At 40.0% G+C, this 13,848-nt stretch overlaps 1 long non-coding RNA gene across 1 annotated transcript in view; it reads left to right on the forward strand.

Annotated features, from left to right (window-relative positions):
* The first annotated feature begins 12,283 nt into the window (after positions 1–12,283).
* The window catches only part of LOC141995561 (uncharacterized), a 111,293-nt gene continuing 109,728 nt past the window's right edge, over positions 12,284–13,848 (forward strand). The window contains exon 1 of the long non-coding RNA XR_012641354.1: positions 12,284–12,297. This is a non-coding gene — a long non-coding RNA (uncharacterized LOC141995561). The remainder of the gene's footprint in view (positions 12,298–13,848) is intronic.

The raw sequence follows: 13,848 nt of genomic DNA on the forward strand, positions 1-13,848 counted from the left end.
ACCTGGCCAGTGGCTTGGCATGAGCAACTCTAAGGCTGGTAACTATGATAACAACCTTGCAGAACCTGTGTGTGTGTGTGTGTGTGTATATGAATGAATGTGTGAAGAAATATGAGATTGAATGGAATGTTATAGCTATAACTAACTGCTTACTATGATTCTTTCTGTATTCACAATAAATGTGGTATTTTGCCTTTTTCCCTTTAATAAGATCCTGCTGGTTTTTAATTTATTGGTATAACAAGTGAATAGCATCATTAATTCAGCTTATAAAGCATCAGTGGATCGTTAGCAGAAAAAGTATCAACTGTGTTTAAACTGTGTCAAAAGAAAATAATCATGTTATCCAGAACCCAGCAACTTTTAACACAAAGCAGCAATAGTCTTTCTTTCTTTCTTTCTTTCTTTCTTTCTTTCTTTCTTTCTTTCTTTCTTTCTTTCTTTCTTTCTTTCTTTCTTTCTTTCTTTCTTTCTTTCTTTCTTTCTTTCTTTCTTTCTTTCTTTCTTTCTTTCTTTCTTTCTAACAAAACTGCCCAAATGCAGCCCAGGTTTTGAGCCACTATTGGCACTTGACCATTAATAAATAAATCTTTTAATGTCTGAAAGATCTTTTACCCTTGAGTAACTCAAAATGGATTTTCTTTAGATTTTTTTCTTCAAGAAACATTTATTTCTATACTGAGAACAAGCATGAGAAATTTCAGCCCAGAAGATAAAGTTAGAAGTTGCTAGAACTGAAAATAGGGGCTGAGAATGAAAGTGCCATGTCAACTGTGAGTCATAATATCAAATCAAAAATGTACAATCTGCTTTAACATATTGTTTTGTGAGAGAATTAATGTGTATGAGAAACAGAGTTGGTATAAGATTCAGAGTAGCAGCCGTGTTAGTCTGTATTCACAAAAAGAAAAGGAGTGCTTGTGGCACTAATTTGTTAGTCTCTAAGGTGCCACAAGTACTCCTTTTCTTTTTTTAGAGTTGGTATAAATCTTCCTTAATTTTATTGAAGTCATATTAAACAGCTGTTCCTCTTAGATGAGTTAGAAGCTGTGAACTTTACCCAGTGAAGGCTTCACAAACTCTTGCCTAGTTAGCCTGTAATTGCCAGTTTCCTAATTCTTTTGAATATGGAAGAATGATGTGGTAGTTTCTCACAAATATTTACATTTATTTTAAGAAATACTTAAGGATGCATGATAAGTTTGAGTGAAAGTTTATAAGACAATTACTTATTTTTATGGACTTACTGAGGTTTACCGCTAGATGCTGATATCCTACATCATCCTGTGGTTGTCTAACCTAGAGGGGCGAGTAGAGAAATTTCTTCAAAACTGGTCTCAGGTTAATTCTTTTTGGTGTGCTGCAAAACGTCTGAGATGCACTGACTCATATCTTTAGGAAAATGCCACTTTTTGTGTGAACTTTTCCAGATTCTTGTTAATTTAAAGATTATATCACTTCAATTTGATTAAATCACATGCTTGGAGCTCCGGGCTTACTTTGCACCTGATTCACTCCAAGACATCAAAGGGAGGTGGGGTAAGGTAGAGCATAGGAGAACCATGCTTATAAGAATGAGGGTCAAGACAGAAGGCCTAACATTTTTTCAGACCAGCAATGACATCTGAAGTTGCCGCCTCCTGCTTTCCAAGGCTGGCCACCTATGGAGAGAGGCGGCGACAACTACCACTACAGTCTCAGCGTCTGAAAGACCACACGTGTAAAAGCTCTGTACTGGCTACTACCTCATCTGAGTCTTTGACAGCAGCTAAAGCTCCAACAAGGTGAGTCTGTGAGTTTGAAGACCACAAAAGCTAAAGAGTTTGAATTTTTATTTTTTTGTACTTTTCTATACTTTTGTTTAAGAAGCTGGGAGATGTCTTCAACTTTCACTGTTTTCAAATATGGGGGTGCAAAAGTGTGTGAGCACCTGTAAAACTCCAAAGGAAAGTGACAGAAATTCCTAAGTTTAACTTACCCTAAGTGTCATCTCTTCAAAGATATTTGTAAGAGTTTTTGTGTTAGAATACTTAGACTTTGTAAAACTGTTTATAGGCAAATTATTGAGCAATACTGTTAAACCCTGTCTTATTAGCTTTACCAAAGTCTTTATTGAGACTTTTGTTGGGGTTGGGGAAAACAATACTAGATGCTATTTCACAGATAAAACCGAAGAGGGAGGCTTTGATTGTCTCTGAGATTGTAAATTAGACCTAATCAATAATTTGGTCTGAGCATTACATTATATAATCAGGCTTAGCTGATTAAGTAACCATGGGTTAAAGATCTTTAGTTGGGATATAACCTAATAGACAGCCACCTCCTTGGATTTCAGTTTAGGATTTGTAAGAATTCATTACTTGCATTCAGTGATTTCACTAATCAGATGATTTGATATTAATCCAATACCTCTGTTAATTCATTGGTTTATTAATTTGATAATTGTATTAATCCTTAGCTTAGTTCTATTTTTTTTGCTTTCTAATTTTATAAAAAGACTGAATCATTTCCTTTTCAATAGGCAACCTCTGGTCAGAACTATTGAGAATCTGAGTGAAACAACAGGTTTACCCAAGAACCCCATTGGCTCCCTTTTTAAATTAAACCCTTTAGTTCTCACACTGCATTACAAGTGTATTTTCTCTCCAGGCAGGGACAACATCTAGAACCCTAAGTTATGCTAACTAGTCTACTTACTAGACCCTCATCCACTTCCCACTCTCCTAGGATTATCTAACCTTACTAGACTTTATTTCATATCCACTTGCATGGTATTTTTTTTCCACAATAGCCCAAGGCACAATATATAAAAACTTGAAAGCTCTGCAGGCACTAGGAGAGACAAGAAGCAGTGATTCATCTTACCGTGATCCAGTGTGTAGATTGAACAGTAGATTTCAGAACTCTCACTGCTTAACTTATTTCCCTATCTGCCTGTGACTAAATAGTAGCAGACTACCCCACAAACCCAGAAACCCTTCTCATAAAGGATTCTGACAGGAAGCACTCAGAGCAAAACTTCTGTTGAGAGAGGCAGGAAGACAAGTTTCAGAGTAACTGCACTTGCGTGAATTTAAGATTAACTTCATGGCCAGAAGCAAACCCTAATACTATTAAAGCCATCAATAGTCATCCAAGTAGCTCTCTCTGAGCAAATAGCTATAACAAAATGTAGCAGGCACAACCAATGCAAATAACTGTCCATGTTATAACATTATGAAAGCACCATGTACTGGAGTTCAGCTTCAGCAGAAGAACAGCTTGCTTTGTCAACCACTGAAGATGCATGTTCCTGCAAAATGGAAATCTAACTTTTGAGTGCACTACCTTTTAGGAGAGGGAGAGAACTTGCTTTGGGGTGGTGATGGGGCAAACGTGTGAGCAAGACTGGCACTATCTTAAGTATAAGGATACTAACTGCACCAGCTAAATGCTTCCAGAATGATTTCTTAGATAGACAGTACATCTTGTCTGAGAATTACATTTATTTGGATCAGTCTAATGTTAGCATTGGAGAGAAAACTTGTTACTGGACAGAGGAAGAATGGTTTCTATTGGGGGTGTGCGAAGATGTGTCTGAGCAGAAGACTGGAAGGCAGAAACTTCTATCTGCACTTGGCAAGTAATACTTTTTTTTAAAATGGCTGAAATATTTTCCATACTGAAAAGTCACCACTACTCTTTTAAAAAACTGGTTGCTTGTATTTGTACTGCGATAGGCCCCAGCCCTATTGTGCTAGGTACCGTGAAACCACATAACAAAGACGGTCCCTGCCCCCAAAGAATTTACAATCTAAGTACAAGGCTATAGACAGTAGAGGGATTAGTAAACAGATGGAGGGGGAGAGTATAAACTAGTTTGAGTGCGCCTAGGCATTACAGACCAGCGAGCTTTGCTACAGTACCGTCTACATTTGTTCAAATACGTTTTATGAAACATCCAGATAAACCTGATACTCACCACAGCCTCTGTAAAAGGAAATGATGCTTTTCACGCCTTTAGAATTGACTGTTTGGAGCCAGGAAACTAGTGGGTGATGAAGAAGTAGCAGATATAGCTATTTGGACAAAGCCACTTGAGAACTAAATAGTCACAAAGTTCCAGCATGGATTAGGAACTGTTTAAGAGAAATAAATATGGACTATTATCAGCATAGGAACTAAATTAATAGCTGGGTGCCCGAAAGATTTGTACTACGAGTTGTGGTAATGATCTGGAAAAGTATGTCAACAGCAAGGTTCTGCAATTTGCAGGTGAGGCAAAATTACTCAGGGTGGATTAATAAAGAGACGACTGTGTGGAATGTTCAAGGGCCAAACCAAACTAGGCAATTTAGTAACACAATGGCAGATTAAATCCAATGTAGACAAGTGAAAGTAATTCACACTGAAAGAACAATTTGAACTAATCATACTTATTGATGGGCTTGAAATTAGCTGTAACAACTCTGGGGAAAAGACATGGTCATCACTGTGAACAGCTCAGTGAAAACCACTTCTCAATGTACACCAGCAGTCCAAAAAGCAATTGAAATGCTAGGTTACATCAATGTGCTGTATTAAGACAATATCTGTAATATAGAAACTGATGCTGCACCCTCACCTGCATTACAGTGTTCAACTCCCCTCCATCTCAAAAGGCATAAAGCAGAAATAGAAAAGGTCCAATGGAGATCAACTAATCTGATTAGAAACATGGAACTATTTCAGTATGAAGAGAAATTGGGATTATATAGGTTGGAGAGGAGACTAATAAAACATGACATGGTAGAACATGTATAAAAATGAGTGGTAGAGAGGTGAGTCTTCCTGTTTGCTCTCTTGCAATATGAGGAGCAGGCGACACTGAAATGAAATTAAAAGGCAGCATACTTAAAACTGATAAAATGAAATATTGTTTACACCATGTAGAACTAATTTATGGAATTTGCTGCTCAGCCTTTTACTGAGACAAAGAGATTTGGGGCAAGATTTTCAAAAGTGACTAGTGATTTTTGGGTGCCCACATGGGCGGTGGGTATCATAGGCCAGGGGAGGCTGTGCCTCCCCAAACAGCCTTGTGTGGCCCTGCCCACACTCCGCTATCAGACCCCTTCCTGCCTTCTTCCAGTTCCCTTCCCGCTGTTCTGTGGCTGAGAGGCTGGAGCAGGCAGGCTGAGACGGGTGCTTGCAAGGCCCGGGGCTGTGGGCGCAGGGGCTGGGACCTCGTTGCACTGCTCATCCAGCACTCTGGAGCTGGGGTTGGGGGCACTCCAGCTGCACTGCCCACCTGGTACGTTGGGGCTGGGGGCTAGCCTCCCCCAAAGGCTCGTTCACCCACCGCCCATGGGTGCCCAGTACCTTAAAAGGATCTGGAGTGAGTTTGTTTTTTTCAAAAGGGCAAGTGCCCAGAACTTTCTGAAGTTCAAGACTCTTCATGGAATCTCAAGCTGAGCACCCCAAATTGCTAACCGCTTTAGAAAACATTGTTTGCTAAAATAATTCTGAAAAAATAATAATTACCTGTTTGGTCATTAAAGCCAATGATTCTGATCTGTAATTGTTATCTCCATTAGACCACTCTGTCTCTCTTAAGGTGTAAGGAAAATAACAATTACAGATCAGAATAGTAGACTGGGTAGTAGACTGGGACTCAGGCTACCTTAGGGCTGTTTTGGGCTTCGGGGGCGGGGGGGTGAGAAAACCTGGATTTGTGCTGGAAATGGCCCAACTTGATTATCATACACATTGTAAGGAGAGTGATCACTTTAGATAAGCTATTACCAGCAGGAGAGTGGGGTGGGAGGAGGTACTTTTCATGCTTTGTGTGTATATAAAAAGATCTTCTACACTTTCCACAGTTTGCATCTGATGAAGTGAGCTGTAGCTCACGAAAGCTTATGCTCAAATAAATTGGTTAGTCTCTAAGGTGCCACAAGTACTCCTTTTCTTTTTGCGAATACAGACTAACACGGCTGTTACTCTGAAAACTATTGATTGTGTGACCTTGAGCAAGTCATTTCACCTCTCGGTGCCTCTGTTTCCCCTCCTACCATATTACAGTCTTGCATCTGGGTATGTGCTTGTACAGTATGTGTCACATGGGGCTGCAGTAACAGGGCTTCTAGGTGCAACTGTAACAGAAATCAACTATAACCTTAACCCTGTCTCTAGCACTAGAGACTAGAGCTGGGGAAGATAGGGGAAGCGGTTCCTTAGCCTCATAAGGCTCTGGACCATTTTCATGTACAGGACCTCAGCCATGGCATAATTCCTACAAAAGATTTAGATTCACTGTTGAGAAGACAATTGTACTCGTGATATTAAATGGACTGTCACTAGGCTGCACTTCTAAACCAAGCCATTCCCCCACTTATTTGGTCACTGGCTGGCTATGATTTCTAACCAGAATCACTGAGAACAAATTCTGCCAGTGTGCCTCTTTGCAAATTTTTCAATCTATAAACCTATTGGATGCTGTTATCTCTGAATAACATATTATATAAACTCTCCTTCTCCTCTTGTGTCGTTACTTGTTCCCTGCTATTCGCACCCTGCTCACTGAAATAAACGTGGTGGTATCGGAGCTGCTTTCTGTTAATTATATTTTAATTAATTCTTTTAAAATACCTCATTCTCGCTTTCTGATGTGGCAAATAATTGAGAATAATTGGAAGCAAAATAGTTGGTGTGAATTCAGATTGTAACATGAGTAATCTTTTGCTGCAACACTGGGGTAATTAGACACGAGCTACAGGCATATTGTGGCACTTTAAAGTTAACTATAGATCAAAGGAAAATGAAATGGAAATAATAGATTACATTGATCTAGAACCCTGGGTTACTTTGCAGCTCCATACATTCAGCACCATTGAAATGTAATCCCCTGTGGGGTAGAGGGTGGCAGTCAACTAGCATACTCTATATTGGACAAGTCTGAGGAAACTTTCTATGAGAAGTGACATGGGAATTTTAAAGAAACAGTAACTTCGTTCAGGGTTTCACCCAAAAGAGTATAATAATTATTTTACATTATATTTCAAAGTTGAACCACTTGTCATTATTTAATGTATTCATGAACTGGAGACATGGAGATCATGAAACTAGTAATAGTCCAGTGGTAGATATGGAGTATCAAATAGTTTGAGAGTTTACATTTGCAAGGGCTCTATATGAATCCTGCTTGCTGGTCCACAGACATACTTGCATCTAACGTTGTCCAGGCTGGCCAGAGAATAGATACAGTATTGGCAGCACAAATGTAAACTCTTCAGACATCTTCAATCACAATGAATTAGCTCATCAGTTGAGTAGATTTGGGTGACTGGTGGAAAACACTTTTGGCCTGATCCAGATGCCATTCAATTCAGTGGAATAACTCTCGTTGACTCCAACAGTGCAGTCCTTTATGGATGCTTGTCTGCACTGAACCATTAATTCATTTCAGTTCTGTCCACACCCCTTCTCTGTTCATTTCCTGTGAATGTTGACGCAATGATGTTTTCCTGGCAATAATATTGATGAAAAGCAATCTTTGAAGTTCTTTTTCTATGATAATTTGCACCAGAAATCAGTGGAGAAGAGTAAGAATACTGTCATAAATATAAAGGGAAGGGTAAACCCCTTTAAAATCCCTCCTGGCCAGAGGAAAAATCCTCTCACCTGTAAAGGCTTAAGAAGCTAAAGGTAACCTCGCTGGCACCTGACCAAAATGACCAATGAGGAGACAAGATACTTTCAAAAGCTGGGAGGAGGGAGAAAAAACAAAGGGTCTGTGTCTGTCTGTATGCTGTTTTTGCCGGGGACAGAACAGGAATGGAGTCTTAGAACTTTTAGTAAGTAATCTAGCTAGGTATGTGTTAGATTATGATTTCTTTAAATGGCTGAGAAAAGAGCTGTGCTGAATAGAATGACTATTCCTGTCTGTGTGTCTTTTTTGTAACTTAAGGTTTTGCCAGAGGGATTCTCTATGTTTTGAATCTAATTACCCCGTAAGGTATCTACTATCCTGATTTTACAGAGGTGATTCCTTTACTTCTATTAAAAGTCTTCTTGTAAGAAAACTGAATGCTTTTTCATTGTTCTAAGATGTGGGTGTGTGGTCACCTATGCAAATTGGTGAGGATTTTTACCAAACCTTCCCCAGGAAGTGGGGTGCAAGGGTTGGGAGGATTTTTGGGGGAAAGACGTGTCCAAACTACGTTTCCCAGTAAACCCAGTTAAAGTTTGGTGGTGGCAGTGGAAATTCCAAGGGCAAAGGGTAAAATTAATTTGTATCTTGGGGAAGTTTTAACCTAAGCTGGTAAAAGTAAGCTTAGGAGGTTTTCATGCAGGTCCCCACATCTGTACCCTAGAGTTCAGAGTGGGGGAGGAACCTTGACAAATACTATGTGATTTATGCAGCTAATCATCATGAAGCATCACAGCTCAATTTTTGAGTGTCAAAAGAGTAACCAAAATGTAGCAGAATTTTGAATAATGCATGAATTTCTAAACATTGGGATCCAATTGTGGACATTCCACAAGCAAAAAACCCTCAGATTGTTCTTTTTGAATTCTATTCTACTGCTGAAAGCATCAGTTGGTGATTTGGATGATATGGATGCCTGTCTACTATAGTTTGGACTGAGGCCATAACTATCGTCCCATAAGTTACTGAATAACTTGAATAATGGGAACTCCCAATGTTTGTGAGACATTTAAAATGAGACTCATTAAGATGAAGTCACAAACTAGCATTTATTAAAGTTCAAAATTCATCACGTTACTTCAGAAGCTATGTAAATTAGTCGATAAGCTCCTGGATTCAGATAAGATACAGAGCATCCCTTTGGATGGCATTTTAAAGTGTGGTTTGTCACGCTGGAACCCCATGCCTTAAACATCAATATTACACTTTTTTTTAGTCGATACATACTTGGTGAACTATTGTTGCAAATATAACTTACATAGAGCGAAACACACAGAACAAGACAGTCACGGTACTATGACATACTCTTGTCTTTGCTATTCCAGACACAGATAATGACTGTGAAAATAACAGTAGAGTGCATAAAAGTACCTTGAGTAAAGTGACTTGTAATAGTGCTTGACCTCTGTATGTTGCCTGTCCAAAAGCAGAAATAACATATCTTATTTAAAACAGTTCTGTAGCTATTGAGTGATGTGCAGTCATACGTTTTTCTACTTTCTTCCCCCTATTTCTTTGCTACCAAAGAAAATGGCAAAAGAAAACGTATTTATTTGTTTAAAGATGGTTTACTAGGCACTTTTCTTCTAATGTCAAAGTGTTCTTATACTATTAGTTATTACTGTGCATTGTCTGCAAGGGCTATATTTTCTATCACCCGATTTAAATTGCTTCTTGTGCCGTCCGTGCTTTGCTGTATCTTTCTTTTTAAGGCAAGACAGAAAATGCATTTCTCCATAACAGCAACAACGACATAGAAAAACTTTATTTTGTGTGGCAGGGAGAATAATGGAGTTGGAAAAAGCCTGTAAACTAAAAAAAAAAAAAATCTATTTTTGGCACTTAAAAACCAATCCCTTCATAAGATAAGTATGTGTCTGTTCAGCTAAAATACAGAGTGAAATACAGAAGCATAGAATGTAACATAATGCAATATTCTTCCTAATAAACCCAAGTCACCTTCTAAAAATTCCTTAAGTTACGCTAATATGTGGATTTAAAGGTGATGATCGCACTCTGTTGTCTTGGTGTTGAGCTGATTGTAAGTGTAGGCATAGGAGCCAATCTGCTGATCTGAATGTTGATTCAAAAGCTGGATGAATTAGTAATGAGGAGGTGAGGAAAACCAGAGTGACTGATATGAGGAGACTAGGAAATGTAAATCATAAAAGGACATGGAGGACAAATGAAATGAACACTGAAGAAATGATAGACGCAGAGCCAGTGTCCACCATTTGAGTGCCAAACATCCCTTTTAGTACAGTAAATTGTTGATATCACAAGAAAATATCAAAATGCATATAATAAAGTATAATTAAAACTGATCATCTAGTTAAAAAAGAGATTAAAATATCTACGATCCGATGTCTTTTATATTTTAGAGTAACTCTGTATTTGCATAACTGTAGCTTTTATGACAGGTTTCAGAGTAACAGCCGTGTTAGTCTGTATTCGTAAAAAGAAAAAAGAAAAGGAGTACTTGTGGCACCTTAGAGACTAACCAGTTTATTTGAGCATGAGCTTTCGTGAGCTACAGCTCACTTCATCGGATGCATAGCATATCGTGGAAACTGCAGAAGAAATTTAGGTATGACAGAAACAACAGGTTTATTTGAGGCAGCTTAAAGTTTCACATTTCCCCCTCTTGCTCCAGCTAAGGGATAAGGAATTATGTCAATAATAAACCAGAAAGAGAGACGTTTAAATATGTACTTCAATTAGTGTCTTTTCATTTCTTCTCTGAACACATGCAGTTATCACGTTTGTAACAATGGCCACCATTCAAGCTGTGCTAGTTGCAGATGATGTGGAGTGCAATGAGCACATGCTTATCTTTAAGCATGTGAATAGCTGTATTAAAATCATTAAGACTACTCACATGATTAAAGGTAAGAATGTTTTTAAGTGTTTTGCTGGATGGGGGCCAGAGAGCTCAACACCTTGCAGGATTGAGCCTACGCTGACCTGCCAATCTATTGCTTGTGAGAAGGAGTAAATTTGGAACAGTTTTATTATCCTGCTGATAATAGCTCATCTTAATTAATTAGCCTCTTACAGTTTGTATGGCAACTTCAAACTTCTCTCTATGTGTGTGTATATATCTATCTATCTATCTTCTTACTGTATGTTTCATTCTATGCCTCTGATGAAGTGGGCGGTAGCCCACGAAAGCTTATGCTCTAATAAATTTGTTAGTCTCTAAGATGCCACAAGTACTCCTGTTCTTTTTAAATTTGGAAGAGGCATTCTCTTTTCCTTCCATTTTTAATCCTGGTAACAGTTTATTCTTCCCTGTCTAAGCAGAGAGGATTGTAACTGTATATGTTTCATACTTACAGCATTAAATGCACCTGTGACACTCTACCCACCGCCACACAAGGCTTGGTGGGGTTAAAGTGGCTAGGTAAGCCAATTAACTGCCCAGGCTGCACCTGAGGAAGGAGACAGGGAGCAAGCCACTAATTGGAAATGGGCTCAGCTGGGCAGCAACAGGGCCTGTGAAAAGCCCAGGAGCTATGTGTACTAACAGGGGCTGCAAGGAAGTAGTCCATGGCCACTCTTTGGGAGGAGGGTGTTGAAAGGCAGGTAAGTAGGAAGAAGCCCAGGGAAACAGCAGCAAGGGATAGGACTATACAGACCCTGGCTGCTTGTTATAGGGTTCCTGGAGTGGAACCCAGTGTAGAGGGCAGTCCTGGGTTCCCCTACCAGCCTCTGAGAAGTGATGCAGGGTCTTGAAGATGCCAACTGGTCTGGAAGGACCTTGATTTTCCTGGAAGGGGAGTATCTTAGTGACCTGGCTGGAAGGCCAAGCCAGGAACAGGAATCTGTAGCTCCAGGAGTGAGAAGGACCACAGGATGAAAGAGATGACAGGCAGAGACACTGCCAGAGGAGGGCAGTGCCTGGCAAGAGCTAAACCCCCGAGCTACCAGCAGGAGGTGCTATTTGTGGCGAGTGGACCCTGTGAGAGGTCCATAAAGGGAATAATCTAATAAATCTGAAGATATATCTTGCATGCAGCTATCAGATAAAGTATGTGGGTTGTGTTTTTTTTTTTTAAACTAATTTGGGCACAGTAATTTAAAAGAGAATATAAGGAGTCCTTATACATACCTGCACACTCTTTTTCTCTGTGGGTCTTTTGTGTGTCTTGATGGGTGCTGTTCTTTTTGATATTTGGAAATGTTTAAGCCAATATTGAAGCAGAGACTTTATTTTGTTTTTTGTGTTCTCTACATTCCAGTTTTTGGCCCTACAGAACTGGAGAGGAAGGATGTCTTGCAGTTAGAGCACTGGAGTGAGTATCTGAAAATCTCGAGTCTAGTCTTCACTCTGACACAGGCTTCCTGTGCAGCCTAGGGCAAGTGCACTCTGCTTCAGAACCTTATTTTACATTGGTGGAAAACACTTCTCTTCCACCAGGGATGTAGTGCTGCTACGTGACTGTCGGGAAAGCACTTTGTTTTCAGATGGAAGGTGCTACAGAAAACAAACCCATGAGGAGCCAAGGGAGCTGTGTGAGATCCTCAGAGCTTGGCTTGTCCCTGGGTGTATAGCGGTCAAACCCTGTATCAGGCAAGGAAGGAAGGAGACAGAGAAGTTAACGTGGAAACTCGGTTGTGCGTTCAAGGTGTGTATGTGTTGTTTTTTAAACAAATATTTTTTAAACTTGTGGTAATACTCTGAGACTTGGTGCTGTAGAACAGCTCTGCCAGTTTAAGGGTTGATCTGGAACTCACTGAAGTCAATAGAAAACTACACTCCCATTGGTTTAACTGACTCTAGATCAGAGCAGTTGTCCATGTAGAACTTCTGTATGGGCTAATGGGAACGTTGGGGGCGCAAGGAATGAAAGATCTGGTCCATATATTGTTGCCATTTATCCTTTAGACTGGGGGGGGGCGGGGGAATGGAGAAATTTGTTAGAGAGCTTATTCCTTCACTCTCCCACTTCCCTGGTCCGTCTCGCATGAACAGAGATCAACAATACCCGAAGTCCGAAGGTGCAAACAATTCGATGTTTATTGGGGTGAACTTCCAGCAAGCTTAAATACAAGTTCCTTTTTCCTTATTTTCGAATCCCAACTTACTTCCTGTTTGCCCCTAATTTATATAGTAATATTCTTAGCTATACCTTAACCAATCATTCTACTGAAATTTAACTAACCAATCCTAACATATTGTAACATGATTAGCTAACCAATTATATCCCACCACCTTAATTAGATTACACCCAGCAAAATTAATTATACAGCAGACAGAAGCAATCACAGAACCAGACAGAGATTATACAGACAAACAATAGCAAAGTGGGAACTATAATGACAAAACAATACAGAAATGAGGATTTCACATCCCAGCTATTGATAAGTGAGTTCTTGCCAGACAGGATGCTATCAAACTAAGTTTCCTTTTACATTTTCTAGGCACTTCCCTTTCTCTGGAGGTGATAGGCACTATCAGGACAGGATTGTATTCCTAACAGCCCAATAGCACCTTCTTTCAATGTGACTAGTTTGGAATGTGAGGATGTGACTGTTCGCTTCCTGGCTTATGGCTGCCTCTGCTGCTTAGTCAAAGGCCTTAGCCTAAGAACAGGGCCTCAAACAGTCACAGTAAGAGAAGGCCCTTACACCAGCAGACAGTGATTTTGATTCTTTCTTTTATACCTCTAGAACTAGCCAAGTGATAAGAATACCCCTAAATTCTTAAAGTACAGGCTTTTGCAGACAGGCCTGAATATCTATATCCTAACAAAATTCTTAGGCCTCTTGGTGCAAAACTGCCATAGAGGCAGCATAGGTGGCTGGTGCAGTGCTCCTCGTGCACAAGGGAATTCTCTGGTGGCACAAACACTGTAGCAGTTCCTGTGCAACTGCCCCTCTCTTGCCCTGGCACAGCGAGGGTTTGGCTTTACCCACTCGACACCCTGGCAATTCCTGGCTGCCAAAATGACCCATGTGAAACTGCTGGCAGCTGGTTATTTTAAACAACCTGAGGCTGCTCTAAATCTACACTGGGGGCTGGGCTGGCACAGAACTAGCGTCAGAATTGGTACAGTAGGCGCACAAAGGGCTAATCTGGGCACAGCTGAGAGTGTGGCCTTTCGCCTTAGGAATGGCTAGACACTATAGTATAGGGGTTCGCAACCTTTTCCTTTCTGGAGCGCCCCCCACCCCCA

Source organism: Natator depressus, chromosome 11, assembly GCF_965152275.1.
Source record: "Natator depressus isolate rNatDep1 chromosome 11, rNatDep2.hap1, whole genome shotgun sequence".
Lineage (NCBI taxonomy): Eukaryota > Metazoa > Chordata > Testudines > Cheloniidae > Natator > Natator depressus.